We start from the raw sequence: 23142 nt of genomic DNA, 5'->3' as shown, positions 1-23142 counted from the left end.
TGAATGTACTGTAGACAAATTCATAGACAACACAAAATAGATGGAAAAGCAAGTTGCAAGAAGGATGCAAATAGTTTACAGAGAGATATTGATAGGTTAAGTGAGTGGGCAAGAAGTTGATAAAGTGAGTATAATGAGGGAAATGTGAAGTTGTCATTTTGGAAAGGAGAGCAAAAGAACAATTTAAATGAAGAAAAACTGCAGGAAGCTGCAACACACAGGAACTTGGGGGTACCTGTGCACAAAGCACAGAAAGCAGGTAATCAGGAAGGCTAATGGAATGTTGGCCCTCATTTCCAGGTAGAACTGTACTGCAACTGTACAAGGTGCTGGGAGGACCACATCTTGAATACCGTAAGCAGTGTTGGTTCCCTTATTTAAGGAAAGACATTATTTTGTTGGAGGCAGTTCACAGAAAGTTCACTAGGATGATCCCCTGTATGGAGGGATTGTCTTACAAGCAACGGCTAAACACGTTGAGGCTCTACTCATTGGAGTTTAGAAGAATGAGAAGGGATTGCATTGAAATATATTGGATTCTTAAGGGGCTTGACATGTAAATAGAGAATATTTCCCTTCATGAAAGTCTAGGACCATAGGGCAAAGTCTCACAATAAAGTAGCCACAATTTATGACTAAAGTAAAAAATATTTTCTCTCAGGAACACTAGAACTCCCTGCCACAGAGAGCTGTGGGAGCACTCCTTGTGTATATTTAAGGCTGAGATAGACAGATTCTTGAACAATAGGAGAAGCAAGGGCTACGAGGAAAAGACAGGACATTGGACCCAAGAAATATTGGATCAGTCATGATTCTATTGGATGGTGGAGCAGGCTCAAGGGGCCAAATGCCCAATACCTGCTTCTATTTCTTATGGTCTTAATGATAACTGAAAGTTAACTGTCAAGCTTTGGTGAAATTTTAAAGCATGTGAGTTGACAAATTGATCAAGGCATACTCTGAGGCTCTTGTGGTGCAGTAGTAATGTCCCTACTCTGAGCCAGAAGGACCAGGTTCAATTTCACCTGTTCTGAGATGTGTAATAATATCTCTGAACAGGTTAATTAGAAAATACTTTGCCCAGAGAAATGAAACCGAGAATGGCTGCCATCTATTTTGTTGTGGTGAAACAGGCCAAGTGTGCATACATGTTCTTTCTGTTTAAAATTAGGGACAATGAGTTCTAATCAAGGAGTTTAGTTAAGTGGGTTAAAGGTAACCTGATGCCATTACCCTTTAAAAATCCTTTAATCTCTATTTTCCTGTCTCTGGTATTGTTAGCATACTTTTAAATTTATCTTTGTTTCTCACAGCCTTTTATTAGTACAAACAAGTTATTTAATTCATTTTCATTTCTTTTCATTTGCACCACACTTTTCATGGATATACAATTACACTTTAGTGAAATACTATTGTAAATGGCAGTGCCACAATAGTCAACTGTTCACAATACTTACGTTAAGAGGTAACTATGAATGTTGTTTGTCTGGTTTTAAGGTTACTTTAATGTTGGCATGGAAACTGAGTAGTTTGTTTGAAAGCTTTTGAATCTTGTTGGCCAATGGATTTAATGAAAAATAAAGTCACCTCAGCTTTACAATCAGTTCCCTCAGACTTTCAGTGGAATGTTCTTCCCTCGTACATGTCTGAATGTTTGCCTTAGTTATGTAGCTCTACTTTATTGTCTGCTTTATTAGGTGCTTGTAAAAATACTTTGCTACACCAAGTCAGCAATTTCATCACTTTACCAACAGGTTGTAAAAGTTTGAGAGAAAAAGACATTTTATGGTCTTTGTCAGTTATAAAGCAGGATTTCTAGATCACAGCCTCACAAAGGTAATATATGACCTACATCTCTAAAGTTCACTGCAGGATCATCCTCATATAACTAGTCTTTTATTGGCTTTTGAATGGCAAACATGACTATATAGATTATGAAGGTCATCCATCAAACAGCAGACTAACGGATTTCTGGCTTTTATCTGCCATTACCAACAGTTTAGAGATCACAGTAAATATTAGCTCTGTGCAAAAGCCAAGAGCTGCCATTATGAGCAAATGGTCTAACACATATTCAAATACTTCTCCACAATTCAAAGTCCAGTGACTCCTATATTTTATTCAAATATTATCTTATCATTAGTGATAATAGAATTAATTTTGAAGAACTGTCTGAAATATACCTGATAAGTGCCTTGAGTTTAGTTTTATATCAGAGCTAAGAACAATGGTTAATGGAATGGGTTGGATTGGATTGTCACGTCACGTCACGTCACATCACCTTACGTCAAGTCACGTGTACTGAGGAACAGTGAAAAGCTTTGTCTTGTGAGCAATACAGGCAGATCACATAGTTAAGTAGCATAGATAAATAACTAATAGGTAAACAGAGGCAAAAACAAAAACACAGGTACAGATGAATATCAAGAGTTTGTGAGTCCATTCGGTATTCTAACAACAGTAGGGTAGAAACTGTTTCGAACATTTAAAAAACAGATTAAAATGTTAGATAAAATATGAAAGCAAAAAAGTAAGCTCAATACTTGTATTCGAGAAAATAAGGCAATTTGCACAAATATAGTTATGTATGAATTGAATTCAATGGCTGCAAATATGCCATAAAAAGAGTAGCATGGTTTGAAATAAAGAATTACTGGTGGGAATAAAACTGGGCATTGATTTGGATGTCTTTTTGATTTTCCAAAATGCCATGGTATTAGAACAGTAGGTCCAGACTAACTTAAGATAGTTACATGTAATATTACAAAAAGAAGCAATGGGTCAGTGAATTAATTTTTTTTCTCTAATTGCAGCCATCGTTTAATGTAACTAAGACACAACCTTTGCCTCTTTACTAAACCCATTAACACTTTCTTTGCCTTTTACATAATTAAGTATCTTGTTACTTAATCTTTCAACCTGGCCTACCCTAAGCATTGCTTCACTTACCTGACCCAATTGCCATTTTGCACTCTACTCAGTTAGTACCCTATCCCCTTCCCTATTTTTCAGGAAGCCCGAATTGGATTCTCCAGTCAGAAATGCAGAGCTCCCTCCTTTCGCTAAAAGGGAAGGTGGAGTGGCAATCTACATGGGATTGCCATTTTCCAGAAAATCCAACACACTAACATTCTCTACAGATGTTGCCTCACCTGCTGAATATTTTTAGCATTATGTGTTTTTATCTGAGATTTCTAGAATCCGCAATATTTTGCTTCAAGTACTAATGTACAATACATGAATGCTTTCTATCATTTGTTCATGTCTATCTTTTGTTAGAATTATTAAACAAAGGAAAATAGAGCCCTGTGTTTTAATGGTGTTGGTAATGGTAATGGAATTATCACTGTCTTGTTCACCATAAGAAAATTCCATGTTTTTTTTATTATTTAATAGGATAAGGGTGTTGTTGGCTAGGGCAGCATTTATTGCCCAACAGGCAGTTAAGAGTCAATTACATTGCTGTGGGTCAGGAGGCACATGTAGGCCAGTGCAGGCAAGTAGGACAGTTTCCTTCTCTAAAGGATGTTAGTGCAAGTAGGACAGTTTCCTTCTCTAAAGGATGTTAGTGAGTCAGATGGGTATTTCCCCAACAATTCCTGAAGAAGGGCCTGTGCCCGAAACGTCGAATCTCCTGTTCCCTGGATGCTGCCTGACCTGCTGTGCTGTTCCAGCAATAAAGTTTCAACTTTGATCTCCAGCATCTGCAGACCTCACTTTCTCCTCGAAGATTTCAGACAATGACTGACTGACTATCTCCAAAAAAGAATCTAACCATTGACTCTTAGCATTCAAAGGCATTCCCACCCATCTCCCCGACTAACAACATACAATGGGTTATCATTGAACAGAAATTGAACTAAATTAGCCATATAAATAATGTGGCTACAAGAGCAGGTCAATACTCGAATTCCTGCTGCAAGTAATGTACCTTCTGACGTCCAAAGCTTGTACATCATCAAGGCACAAGTGATGGAATACTCCAAACTGGCCACAAGCATCTATACCGTCCACCACCGAGGTCCAGCAACTGAAGTATGTACTACCGACAACATGGACTGCAGAAACTCACCACGACTCCTTGACATTACCTTGCAAATCACAACCAGCAGGTACATGGGAGCAGCACTACCTACAAGTTCTTCTCCAAGTCTCTCATCACTCTTTTGGGAAATATATTGGCTTTCCTTCATTGTCATTGGGTCAAACTCCTGGAACTTCTTCCCTAACAGCATTGTGGGTTTTCATACACTGAATGAACTGCAGCAGTTCAGGAAGGCTGCTCAATACCACCCTCTCAAGGGCAGTTAGGACTGGGCAATAAGAAAATGTAAAAGCAATATGAGGAAAATCTTTTCTAGCAGTAAGTTGTCAAGGTGTACACTGCCTGAGGCAGAATAAGCAAAAACATTCAGTAGGGAAATAGATGGTTATCTGAAAAGAATAATCTGCACAGTTACAGTGAACTGCTAACTTGGAGAAATCATGTAGACAAGATGGTCAAATACCCTCCTATTGTGCTGAAACAATTCTATGACAACAACATTGTGCATTATTTCTCCTATTCTTCATGACTTTTTAAAACATTATGTCATGGAATGTGGATGTCATTGGTAATGCCAGCATTTGTTGCTCATCTCTAAATTGTTCCTGAACTGAATGACTTGCTAGGAGATAAAGTGTTAATAATAGTCATCTTCATTGCTGTGGGTCTGGAGTCACAGGTCAGCCAGATCAAGCAGGGCGGTGAATTTCCTTCCCCAAGAGTTTTCAAAAGGGCAAACAGGGGAACTTAATTGGGCAGAGGGAAAAATTCAGTTTTCTAACAGTAGTTTAAAGTTTTGCTGTTACCTACTCAGAACCTTTCAGATGGGTCAGTTTTGGTCCGTTTTTTGTATTCGTTAGCATGGAAAAGTTGCTGGAGGGATACTGAGGGATAAAATCGATTTATATTTGGAAAAGAATGGGCTTATCAGTTATAGGCAATATGGTTTTGTGTGTGACAGATCGTGCCTTACCTACCTAATAGAGTTCTTTGAGGAAGTGACCAAGTTGATAAATGAAGGAAGGGCTGTAGATTTCATATACATGGACTTTAGTAAGATGTTTGATAAGGTTCCCTATGGTAAACTAATAGAGAAAGTGAAGTCACATGGTGTGCAGGGTATTCTAGCTAGGTGGATAAAGAACTGGTTGAGCAACAGGAGACAGACAGTAGTAGTTGAAGGAAGTTTCTTGAAAATGAGAAAGGTGACCAGTTGTGTTCAACAGGGATCAGTGCTTGGGTCACTGTTGTTTGTGATATACATAAATGATCTGGAAGAAAGCACTGTTGGTATGATCAGCAAGTTTGCAGATGACACGAAGATTGGTGGAGTAGCAGAAAGCATAGGGATTGTCAAAGAATACAGGAGAATATAGATTGACTGGAGAGATGGGCAGAGAACTGGCAGATGGAGTTCAATCTAGGCAAATGTGAGGTGATGCATTTTGGGAAGTCTAATTCTAGAGCAAATTATACAGTAATCGGAAGAGCCTTGGGAAAAGTTGATGAGTAGAGAGATCTGGGAGCTCAGGTCCATTGTACCCTGAAGATTGCTGCACAGGTGGATAGAGTGATCAAGAAGGCATATGGTATACTTGCCTTTATCAGAGTTTTGAGTATAAGAGTTGGTAGGTCATGTTAAAATTGTACATGATATTGGTTCAACCGCATTTAGAATACTGTGTACAGTTCTGGTCACCACATTACCAAAAGGATGTGAACGCTTTGGAGAGGGTCCAGAGAACAAGGTTTATGTTGCCTGGTATGGAAGGTACTAGCTATGAAGAGAGGTTGATTAGGTTAGGTTTGTTTTCATTCGAAGAAAGGAGATTGAGGGGGGACCTGATTAAGGTCTATAAAATCATGAAGGGTTTGGACAGGGTAGATAGAGATAAGCTTTTTCCCAGGGTGAAAGATTCAATAACGAGAGATCATGCTTTCAAGGTGAGAGGTTTAAGGGGGATACAAGTGGCAAGTACTTTACACAGAGGGTGGTAGGTGCCTGGAACGCGTTGCCAGCAGAGGTAGTAAAGGCAGGCATGGTAGATTCATTTAAGATGCGTCTGGACAGATGCATAAGTAGGTGGGTAGCAGAGGGATATAGATGCTTAGGAATTGGGCGACAAGTTTAGACAGTGGATTTGGATTGGCTCAGGCTTGGAGGGCCGAATGGCCAGTTCCTGGGCTGTAAAGTTTCTTTGATCGTTGTTCTTATGTCATGTATACTCATGAATGATCCAGTCCAGTGCAATGACACTGGCACAATCTTGTTAGACAAAAATGGAAAAGGCATGTGTTAACAAACTTAAGATGTATTGAGGCTTGTGCCTGGCAGGGTAGACTTCTTCCAAGCTCTGAGAAGTGTAAACATTTTCAATGATTTGGCTCCTTCATAACCAAAGTGTTTATTTGTGCAAATACCTACAGTGGAATGGGTGAAGCTTGACTGGGTCAAGCAACTCATAAGAAGTCTCAGTCTTGAGGCTTGTTGTTATATATTTTAGTGTGAGTAATGAAGCCTGAGGAGGTCAACAAGCCTGCCCAAGTGAGACAACCGCACTGGCCAATGCCAGCAAAGCTGCCTTGGACAGGCAAGTGGACCTCAACTTCACATCTCAGTCCTAAAAAGTTTACACCTCATCCTTAAACTATGACCCCTGGTTCTGGACAAACCCACCATCATGAATATCCTTCCTGCACCGAACCTCTCTAATCTTCATAAGCCATGATTTGGCCACTGTTTTAGATTAGATTACTTACAGTGTGGAAACAGGCCCTTCGGCCCAACAAGTCCACACCGACTCACCGAAGCACAACCCACCCATACCCCTTTATCTAAAACTACAGGCAATTTAGCATGGTCAATTCACCTGACCTGCACATCTTTGGACGGTGGGAGGAAACCAGAGCACCCAAAGGAAACCGAAGCAGACACGGGGAGAATGTGCAAACTCCACACAGTCAGTCGAATGAGTCAGGAATTGAACCCGGGTCTCTGGCGCTGTAAGGCAGTAGTGCTAACCACTGTGCCACCATGCCACCCATTTCTTTGTACTCTTGCGCTAGACAGGAATAAACAATTTTTGTAGCTCATTCATTTGCTCTTTAAATGTTTGCCATTATCTATCCAGTGTCATTCTTTTCAGTAATATTTCTAATCCATTGTAGGCAACTAATACCTCATACCATTGTAGCTTCTCTTCTTAAGACTCAGGGTCCTAGTCTCAGAGTCAATTGCCTCACTCACCATCTTGATGAAGAATTCTGTCATGTTATGGTTGCTCATCCCCAAAGGGTCTCTCTCAACTACAATACCAATTATTCCTCTCATTGCATAATATCTAATCTAAGATGGCCTGTTCCCTAGTTGGATCCTCAATCCATTGGTCCAGAAAACCGTATACACTCTCAGAATTCCTCCTCTGCGGTATTGTGACTATTTTGATTTGTCCAATCTAACCAGTAATACAATTCCACAATCTTTTCCTTTTTGACTGTCCTTACTAAATACTGAATACCCCTAGATGTTTAGTACCCATCCCGTCACCCTGCAGCCATGTCTCTGCAGTACTAATTTATCATACCAATTTATATCTGTTACGTGATTAATTTTTCCACTTCATTTTGAATTTTCTGTACGTTCAGACACAAAGCCTTAAGCCTTGTCTTCTTAATGTTCCTTGTCCCATTCTCGCTTTTTTTTACTGTGACCTTTTTTGATTCTCACCTTTGATTCCTCTATCACTTCCTTTATTCTTCGTAATGTCTTTTGTTCTTTCCTTAATTCCCCTTCCTCTGACTCTTTACATAGGGTCCCATTTACCCTGACAACTTTAATTTAAACAGTCGGCAACCACTCTAGCAGATACTCACTGAAGGGCGTCAGTTCTGGTCTTGCCCAAGTATAACCCATTCAGTTTGTATGGCCCTACCTTCCCCAAAACCAGTCCCAATACTTGAGGAATTTGAAACTCTTCACCTTAATCAATTTCTTTAGCCATGTGCTCATCCAATATATCTTGCTGTGTCTATTTTGATTAGCACATGGCAGTGATTCTAAAATCATTGAGGCCCTATGTTTCAGTTTGCTTCCTAACTTCCTATATTCTGTTTTTAGGGCCTTATCCCTTTTTTAATCCATGCCATTGATACCAATGCGTATCACAACCACTGGCCATTCACCCTCATCCTCCAGGGTATCCTGAAACCGGTCTAAGACATCCTTGATCCTAGCACCAGGGAGGCAATATACGATCCTGTTTGCAGCCACAGAAACACCTATCTATTCCATTTACAATAGAATCCTCCATCAGTAATTGCATTTCCACACTTCTTTCTCTTCTTGGCAGAGCCAACCATGATGCCATAAATCTGGATGTTACTGCCCTGGGAGGCCATTCCCCTCAGTTTCTAAAGTTGTATATCTGTTTTTCAGGGGAATGGCCACAGGAGATTCCTGCACTGAGAACTATGTTATTGTCATTGTCAGTTGATTTACTGTCGAATCACATTACACATTCCCTATTTCGTTGCCTAGAAACAGAGTCTATATTGGTTTCTTCCATAATATAGAAAATATTGGAAGTACTTAGCAAGTCATTCTGCATTTATGAATGCAGAAACAAAGTGAAAGGGCCAGGCTTTCCCTCCTGAGCTGAGTAGCTCAAGGTCAGGAGATTTCCAAGCATGGCACAGAAAAAGTACTCTTAGTAGTGCAGGTTTCAAAGTGGAGGTAGGTACAGGATGTCCACCTCAGTTCTCTAGGATTTTGTCCCGATGGTTCTGTTAACTATTAGGATTTGAAACCTGACTCCTGCACTCCATCCCTCCTCCACCCACACCTCATGATCCAAGCTCATGCTCAAAATGCTCCACAAATCTGGGCGGCACAGTGGTTAGCACTGCTGTCTCACAGCGCCAGAGACCCGGATTCAATTCCCGCCTCAGGCAACTGACTGTGTGGAGTTTGCACATTCTCCCTGTGTCTGCGTGGGTTTCCTCCCACGGTCCCAAAAAAATGTGCAGGTTAGGTGAATTGGCCATGCTAAATTGCCTGTAGTGTTAGGTGTAGGGGAATGGGTATGGGTGGGCGGCAGTTCGGCGTGGACTTGTTGGGCCGAAGGGCCTGTTTCCACAATGTAATGTAAATCTGAAACCCTTGTTTCTGACCAACTTCTCAACAAACAATTAATTTTTTAAAAACACAATTACCTGCAGCATATTCCTGTTTCTATATTCACTAGCGATTTGCTAGGTAAGTTTGATACTACTCCTTTTGCGGTTCTGTTTATTAATTTTTCCTTAGCTTCTGAAACTCTACCCAAAGGGCCCCAAAACTATTTTATGGACTTCATTAATAGAAAAAAATAGAGAAATGTATTGTGAATCTTTGATATTTTTGACCTAATCAGAGATGTTACAACAGACCAATGGAGTGGTGGTACTACTACTGTGCCACAAGAGCCCTTTCTATGGTATAGTGCAGTGAGGGTATACATCCTTCTTCCCTTTCCTACTTTGATTTTGTTGGCGATTTCCTTTGGGCCATATATCCCTTCAACACCTTTTTGGAAGAAAGAGAACATTTTCTGGCCATTGCTAATTCTGCAGTTGGACTCCTATAAAAAGATGTGCGCCAATATGATCTACTGGAGACAAACTGTCTGATTTCCATTTATGTATGTGAGAAGGTAACTTACCTTTGTCTGCTGCCTTCCCAAAGCTGGACTCAAATTAGAAATTCAGTGGAATAGACAGTCAAATGATCTCTCCTTTTGTCAATGATGTTAATATTCCATTGATACTCAAATCTAAGCAGTTTGCCCAGTTCACATAATGAATTCTGGACTTCTCACTTCATTGGTTGTTTACCTTGGGTAAATTCTGGGAGGTCAGAATTGATTCAATTTGGCAATAGACGTCAGGAATGCCATGAATGTTTCTCTTGCGTCTCATGAACTTTTAACTTTTGGGTGGTCACTGGAAAGGGCACACATCAAGAAAACCTGAACAGAGTAGGCCTTTGTTGAGTGCTCACCTGGGTCACGCAAAGAAACCTTGGACCACTTTGCTTTAGTTTCCTATCTTTTCTCACAGCCACCTCAGTGGACATAATCTCTTCTGAGGATGTTCCTGCAGGCCCAAAAGTAGTTTCCTGTCATCCTAATATTAGACTACCCACCTGACAGTAATTAGGAAGAAAATTCAATCGTGCAAATGTGATTGAGGCCTGAGAGTTAGAATCTTTCCGGTTCTCATCATGGTTGTCCTGATACTCTCCCAAAAAACTGTTCCGCAAAGAGTTAGACTACCAGGCCAGATGCCTCGTAAATTAATCAAGCTTTGAAAAATGGACTATTTGTCTTTTCTTTACTTTATATGTTTGTGGAGGTATGTTGCCAAGCAACACTGCAGTATTTGCGAAAATGTCAAATATGTGTACAAGTGTGTATTGTCCAAATTCTCAATCACTTTTCAATGATAGAATTTGTTTCAAAGTTCAAGTGGTGTAAAAAAAAACCATCCTTGGCAAATATAAAGACTTGGATTTTAAAGTTTGAGAAGTGCATCCCGAAATTTTTAAATACCTTTCTTCACATGATTTTGAGGGCTGAATTAAGTTGAGGATTCAAGTCCCTAATCAGAATTTGTTCATTTCAATTCATCCCTCAACAGGCCATGCTATTAAAGAAGGGCAATTCTTATGCTAAGATGATTCTGAAGTTTCATCCTAAATCATTTTAAAACTAACTTGAATCAGTTCAAACAGGGTTTACATTTGGCAGAATGCCTCATCGCCAGAACTTTCAGACCAAGAATCAATTCATAACTTGGCTGGTGGTGAGAAGGAACCTGTGTGTCAGATCCTTTGTTTACACTGAAGTCTCCGCATCCTTGAGAAGGTTTTCAAAGGGAAGAAACTGTGTGCTTATCTCCTTCTGAAGCATGTTTTTGTCAAGAAACTCTGGAAAGGGATGCATTAATTTCTGTTGGACTAATCAATGCATGTCTTCCAAACTTGGACTACGCAAGCCAACTGAACATAAGTGTTAATCACGCACAAGTGAACCTGTATTAATCTGTATAAGGACACCAACTCCCCAAAAATCACCCACATTTAGAGTGCTTGCCATCCAACTTGTATGTGAGATAATTTGACATATTTCTGCTGTGGTAGTTTGTGGAAGTATAGTTCATCTTTCAAAGTTTGTGAATGAGCTGCTAACCAATTAGGCAAGGCAAAGAATTTGTCCAACCAGTTCTGCAAGAAGTACGGAGGCTGCAGTTGCAATGACTTTTAATGTATAACACAAGAGAAATGAGGCAGAGGTCACAGAGATGGGAAAAAGACCTGCTCTTCACATAAGGTCCTATCCACCAAAGATTAGTTTGAAGGTGCTTCTTACACTTCCAACTTCTGAAGAATCAATACCCGATGCAAATCAGATTCACCAAGGAGATGACCAAGGTCACTGAACCATATCATTTCCTTCAACAATACCAGGTCAAAAGGGGCTGCTAGTGCTCATGAAGGTCACAATTAAACATCTACACAACCGACCATTTTAGCTGGGATCAAGTGACATATCCAATCTCTACTAGTACACAATCTGTAACTGTATCCAAAAAAAGACATTCATTTGTATAATGCTTTTTCATGATTAAGAAAGGAAATAGAATATTGTCCTTCATTGCTAGAGAAATGGAGTTTAAAAATAGGGATGTTATACTGCAGCTGTGTGGGGTGCTGGTGAGGCCACATCTGGACTACTGTGTACAGTTTTGGTCTCCTTACTTGAGAAAGAATGTACTGGCACTAGAGAGGGGCAGGGGAGGTTCATAGGTTGATTTCAGAGTTGAGGGGGTTGACTTACGAGGAGACAATGAGTGGATTGGGACTATATTCATTGAAATTTAGAAGAATGAGAGAGGATCTTATAGAAAAATCTAAAATTTTGAAGGGAATAGATCAGATAGGAGAGAGATTGTTTGCGCTGGTGGGAGGAAGAACACCTCATCTTCCACCTAGGGACCCTCCAACCATATGGTATCAATGTCGATTTCACAAGTTTCTCTATCTCCCTTACCCCCACTTGACCCTAGATCCAACCCTCCACCACCTTCTCGAATTGTCCTAACTGTCCATCTTCATTCCCACCTATCCACTCTGAAGGGCTTGTGCCGAAAATGTTGAATGTTCTGTTCCTCGGATGCTGCCCGACCTGCTGTGCTTTTCCAGTGCCCCATGTTTTATTCTAATATAATGCCTCCATTCTCAAGTTGTCTGCCATTTCTGCTACCTTCAGGTCTCCAAAACATATCAGGGCATCACTGGCAAAGGACAGCATTTATTCCCTATCCCTAAACACTTGAATTGAGTGGTTTTCTCGGTCTTTCCAGGTGGCACTTAAGAGTCAACCACAATACCAGGCCTGGAGCCACATGTCAGTTATACCAGTCAAGATAACAGATTTCATTGCATAAAGTGCATGACTAAATCAAAAGGGTCATGATAGATGCCATGGTCACTATTATTGAGAATTGCTTTATATTCGAGATTTTGTTAGTCAAATTTAAATTTCATCAGCGCCATAGTGGAATTTGAAACCGTGTCTCCAGAGTATTAGCCTGGGCTTCTGGATTATAACAACTACTGCACCATTTCCCCAGAGTTAATGTTCCCCACCCCAAGCATTGCTACAAAATGCTACCCAGTGGCTCTTGACTTTCACTTGGGATGTTTGCAGATAGTCTAACAGGTCAATCAAATTCTGAGCCTTCAGGGCCTGGATCCACCTTCTCAACACCACCAGCATTCTGGGCTAGCTGAAAGATAACAGCAAGGTCACTAGTGGAACAGCAGCTCTAGGATCACAAATGCTGTCATTCTGAAAGAGGACAGCAGGTTTGTGTGCCATAATGCCACTGCCACATGGTGCATCTCACCCATCATAGTAGCCTCTGGATGGTAGTTTGCTGGACTACCTTGAGTATGTGCAAGTCCCAGTGAACACTGAGATCTGCAATAATGGTGGTAGCAATCTGAACCTGTGTGGATCTCCATCTAAGTTTTGACTACAAAACTGGGCGGCCATAGCATGTGCAGGTTAGAAACTGAGATATTAATTACTAGATGTATGTCAAGGCAGCAAGAGCTGGGTATGAGGCTGTCATCATAAGAGGGTGTGTGAAGATTAGATGGGCGATCTGAATACTAGGCCTGAGTCCTGATTGCTATTGATTATTGCCGAGAGTGCGGTGCTGGAAAAGCACAGCAGGTCGGGCAGCATCCGAGGAGGAGGAAAATCGACATTTCGAGCAAAAGCCCTTCATCAGGAATCTCAAAATGTTGATTTTCTTGCTCCTCGGATGTTGCCTGACCTGCTGTACTTTTCCAGCACCACATTTTCGACTCTAATCTCCAGTATCTGCAGTCCTCACTTTCTCCTGCTATGTATTATTGATAAGTAATTGATGGGAGTGTAATGGATTGAGCAGTGTGAGATGTTTATGGTATCGTGGAAAAAAATGTCCTCTGAAGATGCAATCACCGTTGTTACAAAGATGCATTATATCTAGTATTGCTTGAAAGACTTAAATTTTGGAACATTGTGGAAAAGGGAATTTATTTTAAGTTTTATAAGCATACTTGGAGTGATTTCTTTAGAAGAGATCATTGAAAGTTCAGTGTGAATATTGGTGATTTCCTTTTTGAACAAGCCTTCCTAGAAATCATATGACTGGTGATAACTACTTGCTTTCTTGCATACCCTGCCGAGGCTATTATCTACCAACAACAAGTTGTGCTGGAGGAAAGTTTACTATGAACAAGCTGCCCAGCTTGCCATTTCTGAAAAAAATCTGCATCTGTTCAGGAAGTTATTTATCCCTTTGAAAACTTGACTGAAAGAACATATTTCTTATCTGCAAGACTTCAGAGACAACTATGGCTGATCAGTGCCTTGCACAAGTGTGCCAGAGCAATAGAGCAACAAACTCCAGAACATCCTGCACTTTATCCTTTTCCCTTCAAGAATAACTGATTGGCCAAAGTTTTTTTTTCGAAAGTCAGACTTTACAGAGATTTTGTTTTTCCTTTTTCCTTGGAAGTGTTTATGTATGCATGTGTATATGTTTGTAATTGCACATGTTTTGTGGATACATATAGGGATAAACATTTATACTTAGATGTTACTGACTTTATGTTACTCAATTATTACCTTTCTATTGAATGTATTTTGTTTTGATAAAAGACCCATAATTGTGATTATTATGATACCTGATTGACAGATCATTTTGTTTAATTTCAGATATAAATGATGTATATAACTGGTCATCATAGTAACTGGAAAATTATTTTTGCCTTATGATTTTACTCTTGGAGTTGTGGGATTAGAATGACAGAGCACTCCTCTTGCCTTAGGTGTCACAACTTTATTTTTTTGTATTCATTGATGAGATGTGGGTTTTGTTAGCTGGCTAGCATTTATTGTCTGTCCCTAATTGCCCTTGAGAAGGTAGTGGTGAGCTTCTTTCATGAATGCTGCAGTCCACTTGGTGAACCCACAATGCCACATGAGAACATTGAACTTTTTACAGAATGGTGGCAAGACCTTGTTCCTAGAATTCTTTCATTGTCAGTGGTACCAGCTTTTCTTCCCCTCAGAAAGCCTTCTCTTATTGACATAAACTCTCTTCTGTCATAAAATATGGCTTATCTCCATCAGCTGACCTCCATGACAAAGCACCACATCTGTGAACTTGGGTATCCTCTCTCTGCCATCAGCTCCATTTTCCATGTTTTCAGTTGCAGCTAATTACAGTACGTTCTTTCTGTTAGCGCAGCTCCCTTTTAAGAGGCTTGGACTGCTTTTAAGAGCTGGCGCTAGCCTTGTATACTATTACAGCCTGTTTGAGTGTGCAGCCAGCAGCACAGTTCCCACTGGTTGCCTGTTACATCATGCAAATTAAGAGGTAACATGGTTTGCCTGGATTCTTAAGTTATGAGAAGATGGAATGCCATCTAGAATTTATTCCCTGGAAATTAGGAGTTTAAGAGGTTATTTGTTTAAAGTTTTCAAGAGATTAAGGGGAACAGATGAAGAAGAGAGAAAGTATTTTTGCAGTCGGTGATCTAGGAAAAACAAGAACCAGACTGTTCAGGAGGACAATTAAGAAATATCTCTTTACTCAATGGCTAATAGAAGTTTGGATCACTCTGGCAAATAGCAATTGATGCTAGATCAATAAATCTTCACCTCCTGAGATTTCTCCTCTTGTCCACTTTAATTGATCTAGTGGTGCATCAAACATTCTGGAACCATTTCTCTCCCTTTCCACTGGTATTTAGTTTTCATTTATTTAATTCTAGCAATATCACTCAAAGCAGTTTCTCCCTAAGAGGAGCAGCCTACTTTAAAGATGAACTGACTAGCAGAACCAGAACAGTGTTGCACTTTAGTAAGCCAAACCAGGGCAGGACATACACTGAGTGCTAAAACCAACCAATCCAGAGGAAAACTGAGTTGTGAGAACTGGTCACATTGTAGGAGTTTTTTTTTAAGACTTAAAAGCTTCTTCAAGTAGATAAATACAGACATCTCAGAACCATGACTTTTTGACCCCTCTGAAAATAACACCTTGTTAAAGGAGCAGCATTGTCACACCTGCACCCCCCTTTAAAAAAAATTGAAACATCAATATCCAAAGATAGCTTCATTTTAAAACCCATTAATCTTTTCCTGTTAGTACACTACAACATTCATATACATTACATTGACTATAAACTTGCAAACATGCACTGCTGCATTCTGTTCCAGTTCATTTACTTCTGCCATCGAACACCTCCATTTCTCATCCAAGTCTCGACAATGCATTGGCAATCACGTTTTCTTGTCCTGCCACACATACAATTTTCAAATTGAATGGCTGTAACAACAAGCTCCAACTAAACAGTCTGGAATTTGTGCCCTTAAATCTCTCCACAAATTTCAATAGGTTATGATCAGTTTATATGATTGTCTCAGATACATTATTGGTAATATAGACATTGAAATCATGTAACGCCAACACCAAGCTTAAAGTTTCTTTCTCAACTGTTGAATATTTCTGCTGATGAATGTTCAGTTTCCTGGAGAAATACCCAATAAGTCTTCCTATCTTCCCATTATCTTCCTGTAAGAGCACAGCACCGACACCCACATCACTCGCATCGATAGCCATCTTGAATGGCTTTGTGTAATTAGGTGTGGCTAACATTGGTGCAGTGATTAGAACAGCTTTCAGACTGTCAAATGCCTTCTGACAGTCTGCTATCCACTGAAACTTCTTGCCTTTCTTTAGTAATTCAGTGAGTGGAGCAGCCACAATGCTAAAATTTAGTATGAATATCCAATAAAATCCAGTCAATCACAGGAATCATAGTACTGCTCTTTTTGTCGATGGCATGGGAAATTCCCCGATTACCATTGTTTTTGCATTCCATGGGGTTGTTTCTCCATGTCCAATAACATGGCCCAGGAAGGTGACTTGGGCATTGCAAATTTACTTTTAACCAGGTTTATCACCAAGCCTGCCTCCTGAAGTCCATCAAATAATTCTGATAAACTTGCAAATGTTCCTTCTACATTAGACTAAAAATCATTGGTCATCTATACACGTGACACAATTGGGTAACCCGGAAATTACCTTATCGGTTAGTCTTTGAAATGCGGCTGGTGCATTTTTCATACCAAACGGCATGACTTTAAAATGATATATTCCGTTTAGTGTTACGAAAACTGAAATAGTCTTTGCTCTTTTGGACAAAGGTACCTGTCAATATCCTCTGAGCAAGTCCAATTTAGAAATGTAAGTTGCTTTCCCACCTTTTCAACACAGTCTTCCAAATGTAGAATTGGATATGCATCAGTTTTTGTAACTGCATTGACTTTGCAATAGTCCACACATAACCACTAGGTACCATGTGGCTTTAGCACCATTACTATAGGTGAGCTCTAGTCACTGTAACTCACTTCAATTATGTCGCCTTGGAGCATGCGTTCAAACTCCTTTTCAACCTGTGCCAACTTTAGAAGGTTATGCCTTCTAAAGTTGTTTAATTGGAACAGCATTTCCTATATCTACATCATGCATAATTAGGTTAGTACTACCCAGCTTATTTCCACATATCTCCCTGTGTGAGCAATAACTCTTTCAGGTTATTTTGATTCTCCTCTGGAAGGTAACTCAAAAATGTATGCCAATTTTTGACAAGCTCCTCATTGCCCAACTTAATTTGAGGAATGTCCAATTCAGAATCTTATAAACTTGGTTTTCACTCTGTGTTGTAACCAATAACACAGTCTCCTTTGGCTTTCCTTCCCTGTAAAAATACCTTTTAAGCATATTCACATGACATACCCTGTGAGGTTTCTTTATGTCTTGAGTCCTTATCAAATAGTTCACTTCACTCAATCTCCTTTCGACTTGGTAAGGTCCACTAAACCTTGCTTTTAAAGGTTCACCTACCACTGGAAGTAACACTAACATCTTATCTCTAATAGCAAAATTGTGAGTTTTTAATTCCTGTCTGCTTCCCATTTCATTGTATACTGTGGTACTTTTAAATGCTGTGTAGCTAACACCCTCCCCAGCTCTATTTAATCACGCCCTTAAATCTGACACACAATCCAAATATGTGGTCTCTGAATTATAACTTACCAATTTCTCCTTAATCAATTTTAAATGTCCTCTCACTTCATGCCCAAAACCTAATTTAAATGGACTCAATTTAGTCGATTCATTTGGTGCATCTCTGATCGCAAAAAAGTACAAATGGAATTCCTTTATCCCAATCAAATGGATAGTCTTGACTATAAGCCCTCAACATGGTCTTTAATGTCTGATGCCACCTCCTAGCGCTCCCTGCGATTCTGGATGGTATGCAGTAGATTTGAATTGTTTTATTCCTGAGCTGTCCATAACTTCCTTGAATAATTTTGATATAAAGTTTAACCATTGATCTGATTATATCCCTGTGGGTAGTCCTTATTTAGTGAAGCACTTGACTAACTCCTGTAAAATCCTTTTAGCTATGATATTGTGTAATGGAATAACCTCTGAAAGTCTAGTGGACACATCCATTATTGTTAATAAATACTGACTCCTAGTTTTTGTTTTAGGTAGGGATCCTATGCAATTAATTAAGATCCTCGTAAAAAGGTCTGTCAAATGCAGGAATAGGTATTAAAGGTGCAGATTTTATTACTGCCTGTGTTTTTCCAATTACCTGACATGTATAACATGTCTGGTAAAATTCAACAACATCCTTGTGCAGTCCAGGCCAGTAAAAATATTTTTGTATTTTAGCTTGGGTTTTTCTTACCCCTAAATGACCTCCCACTGGTAGTTCATTCGCCACCCGCAACAACTCCTTTCTATAGTCCACTGGCAATACAACTTGATGAACTTCTGCCCATTTCTCCTCTGCCTGAATACATAATGGTTTCCATTTCCTCATTAAGACATCATTTTTAAGGTAGTAGTATTCAGGGATACATTCAGATTCTTCTTCCGTTTATTTTTTTTTAAATTTTTTTTTATTTTTTATTTTTTTGGGATTGCTGGCTTACATTACATGAGTTAGGCCGTTGAGGTATTTCTTTCCCTCTCCATAGGTAGCAAATGACACCCCTCTAGTCAGAAGTATATGCACATGTCCTGTAGATAATATTGGGAACTTACTAGGCTAGTTGACACCCAACTGCCCTGTGGCCCAACATTTCAACTCCCTCTCCCACTCTGCCGAGGACATGGAGGTCCTGGGTCTCCTTCATCTTGGGGGTAGATATAGGACTGAAGTTAGGGGTAGGTTCTTCACTCAGCGAGTCGTAAGTTCATGGAATGCCCTGCCAGCAGCAGTGGTGGACTCTCCCTCTTTATGGGCATTTAAGCGGGCATTGGATAGGTATATGGAGGATAGTGGGTTAGTATAGGTTAGGTGGGCTTGGATCGGCGCAACATCGAGGGCCAAAGGGCCTGTACTGCGCTGTATTCTTCTATGTTCTATGTTCTATGTTCTATGCCTTTTGATACATTTGCTTTAAATTTTCATCTTTCTGCTGTATGTAACTCAGTTAATTTATCTGAGTTAAATATTTTTACTTTGTCAGTTATTTGCTCCTGTTTTGCGTCAACCATTTGATCAAAGACGGTCTCTGCTAATTCTATTTCAACTTTCTTATCTATACTCTTTGATCTCTCCTGTTTCAACAGGTGACTTTATGACCTTGTTACCACACAGTCAGGAAAAATCTGAGAATATTTGTCTTTTAATAGTTCAGTTGCCTGAATTTCCATTAACTTTTCAACTACAGTAGCCAGCACTCCCATATGTGAACCAGTTATATCATTAGCAAGGACAAAATATATTCCTGGAGCTGAGAGTTTGTCCAGCACTCCTACCACACTACTCCCTCTCCACTCCTTACTGGACACGCTAACCTCAGGCTATATGATTGAGCACTTCTTGTCTCACTGTGAATTCCCATTACTAGCACCTTTTCTGGCAATAGTCCTTCAGAGTTACATATCTTCTCATCTTTCAACTTCAAAAATTGAGAGGATTCTGTATCTCTTAATATTGTAACCTCTTTCCCTGTTGTTCCTGGTCTACACAAGTAAACTTTACCTTCACAAGTATATGATTTTAGAAGATCTGACACTTCCTCTTTAACCAACCTCTGACCAGGTCATACATTCTGGTGCAGCTTTTTAGGCTCCACTGTGTTTTCCATTACCACTCCATCAAAATTCACTGGCTTATCCTATTTTCCTACATCTGACTTGCCAGTGCTTTTTCTAACCACTAACACTGTGATTTCAAGTGGCCTACTTTATTGCAGTGAAAACACCAGAGCTTTTTAACTTCTCTTTCCCTTCAAGGGCTTCCTTTTCACCCTGTGATAGGTTATCCTTATGATCTTCACTGAGATCTACTTTTCCCTTACCACGTGAGGATTTCTCTTTTCCCCAATTTCTATCCCTCATGGATCGAAATTGATGTTGGAAACCAAACTTTCATTTATGGACCAACTCACAATCATCAGCCATTTCAGCTGTTCATCATGCCATTTTAACTCTCTGCTCTTCCACATGAGTTCTCACTACCTTAGGAAGTGAATTTATCCACCTATCATAAGCACTTTGTTTGATCCTTTCAAACTCAATGTTGTTTGACCAGGGTCCCTCGTTAAATTCCTGAAATATTATCTGTAGGCTGCTGGCACAAGCTCATATGTACTTAAGATGGCTTTCCTCATATGCCCCAGATACATCTTCTGGCAGTGATGCAAATACCTCACTCGTTCTACCCACAAGTTTTGTTTGGATCAATAAAACCCACATGGTCACTGGCCACTGCATTTGTTTAGTCACCTGTTCAAATGAGAGGAAAAAGGCTTCCATATCCTTCTCATCAAATTTAGGCAATGATTGAATATATTTAAACTGATTCTCACCAGGCCTTTGGCTACTATGGATTTGCTTAACCTCACTCTCTTCTTCATTAAACTTACCTTCAGCCTTCATCTCCATCCTCTTAAGCTGACTTTCCTGTCTAAGTGCCAATTTCTAAAGTTCAAACTCTCTTTTTCTTCCTTTCTGCTCTCTCCTTTTCTCTCTCCTTCTTTCTGTTCTGCTAACGTGAGTTGTTCTTTTTCTCTTTCATCTACTAGGGCCTTCCTCTCCTTTCTTTTTGTGAAGCTAAAAACCTTCTCTTCCTTTATCTTCTAACATGGCTCTTCGTTCCCTTTCTTTATCTTCGAACTCCTGTTGCCTCACTTGCAATTTAGGTTTTTCTAACTCCACTGCATTTCTCTGTTTCTTTGATATATCCAAGCACTTGACCAACTACATTACAATTTCAGCTTTCCTTTTGTCCCAAGTTAAACCCAATTCATAAGTGTTTGCTAATTCTAAAAGTATATCTTTCCTCTGTCTTTCTAAAAATTTTCTTGGCAGATTTGGGAAGCATCTTCAAACTCTAGAACTTTTTCAGCAATGTTAAAGATTGTAATGGCCTTTCCAGCACATTTAAATGTTAAGCTATTTCGGTAAAAGACACATTTTCTTTGGTGGCACTGTCATTTTCAGAATTACCAATTCCAACAGTGTTGTCTTGTTTACCTTTTGTAAAACCCCCAAAGTCACTTCATCCACCCCCAGAAAACTCCTAATGACTGAAAGAGCCATTGCTATCTCAAGCACTGTTTAAACAACCAAAATCAGCACCCAGAACAAAAGACACTAACACCTACCGCTCGCTGCCTTTGAGTCCAGCAACCCTAATCCCAAATTGAAATTATAGAACAAATCTTGTAAAGAGCCCTCAATCTATTATGGGCTGGGCCAGACCCCCTCAAAACATTTCGGAAGCTAGTTGTTTTAAGTAGGTGTACAGTGGATAGTCCAGGACTGATGCAGCTGGTCAAAACCCCTCTGTTTTAAACAAAACAGAATTTATTTACAGAGTACCGAATGAAATACAAACAAAAGAGAAGAGAATATAGAAGAACTTAACCTATCCAAAAACCCAATAGACTATCCCAACTTAATGATGCTGTTCCAAATGTCTGCAACATAAATACCTCCTTGGCAAAAAGGTAAAATCAGACACAGGTTCTTCCAGGAGGGAGAGGTGGCAGAGAGATTTAGCATGGAACCTCCTTCTACTGTAGCTGTTTCTTTGGATTTCCCAGATTAAATGGACCCCACAGCTCTGAATAGACCAATTGCTAAAGCAAACCAAACCAAACCAGAGAAAAGCAGCTGGAAAAACTAGTCACTCTTTTTCATTGTACAAGTATTTTTTTAAAACTTAAAAGCTTCTTCAAGTAGATAAACCCATGACTTTATGATCCCTCTGAACAAAATACCAAGGACAACATAACCTTGTTAAAGGAGCAGCGTCATCACAGCATGGACAAGGGCTGAAGGGTTGATTTCTGTGCTATTTGATTCTATGACTCTTTACAGGGTGAGTTCAGTAAAGACTATTCAGTGCTCTGCTGAGTATAGGTAGTGAGCAATGCAAAGAAGATACCAATAACTGGGAACCCACTTGGAACTACACTACTGTCAAATAATTGAGGAAGGAGCACTAAATCCTTGTGCTGTCCACCTCTAATGGAACTGGCGTAAGCAAGTTGCAAATCTGAGCAAACATTGGGAAATGAAGTTTTAGCCCATGCAATATAAATAGTAACATAAAACAGGTTGTATTGTATGGCCAGATTTTTTTGCGTTAGAGGTATTATGCAATGCTATGAATTAAGCCTGGACTGTAAAAGAAGTTTGTGTCCTGCAAAAACTCCTTCAAATAGTTTCTGGGAAAGGAGAATGATGGGAGTATTTTAAATCTCAATCCTAAATTTTTGAACTTAGCCCCTCTATCACACTGAGTTGAATTCTTCAAATTCTCCTCAAATTGCCATGGCAAAACTAGACAAGTGAAAATATGCATGTTTGTATTAGTAGATTGTACTTCCGGCAGATTGGAAGAAATCCAAATTAGAACCAAACTGATGTTTCTCTAAATTTGCAATTTGAATTAATGCAGATATTGAATGACACATGCTGGTCTTTTTATGTTAATGCATCTTCAATTTTGAATTCAGTTTACATGGTTTCCTATATAGGGTTTAGAGTAAGTCATGAAAAAGGTGTCAGTTCTAAATTAGCAAATGCATTTATTTATTGAATATTTATTGCTAAATTTCAAAATCAGTCTTGGTTCATTGGCAATACTCTTCCTTGAGTTAGAAATTCATTGGTTCAAGACTCACTCCAGGACTTCAGTACATAATTCAGGTCAGCATTTCAAGATGATAATTAAGATAGCAGGAAGCCAGTTAACTCAGTTGGTTAGACAGCTGGCATGTGGTTCAGAATAACACTTTCCAGCTGAGGTAAACTTGGGGTCTACTTCCTTGTACGATCCCAGCATAAAGTCATAGCATAAGCTGTGGGTTGGGACCATTCAAATCATTAAAGAGGCGACTTGGGGAAGACAAAGTTTGAAAGATAATTATTGTCAGGGCAAACATGTCTTCTCAGAA

This window comes from Chiloscyllium plagiosum, chromosome 9 (assembly GCF_004010195.1).
Source record: "Chiloscyllium plagiosum isolate BGI_BamShark_2017 chromosome 9, ASM401019v2, whole genome shotgun sequence".
Taxonomy (NCBI): Eukaryota; Metazoa; Chordata; class Chondrichthyes; order Orectolobiformes; family Hemiscylliidae; genus Chiloscyllium; species Chiloscyllium plagiosum.
This window is presented reverse-complemented; position numbering follows the sequence as displayed.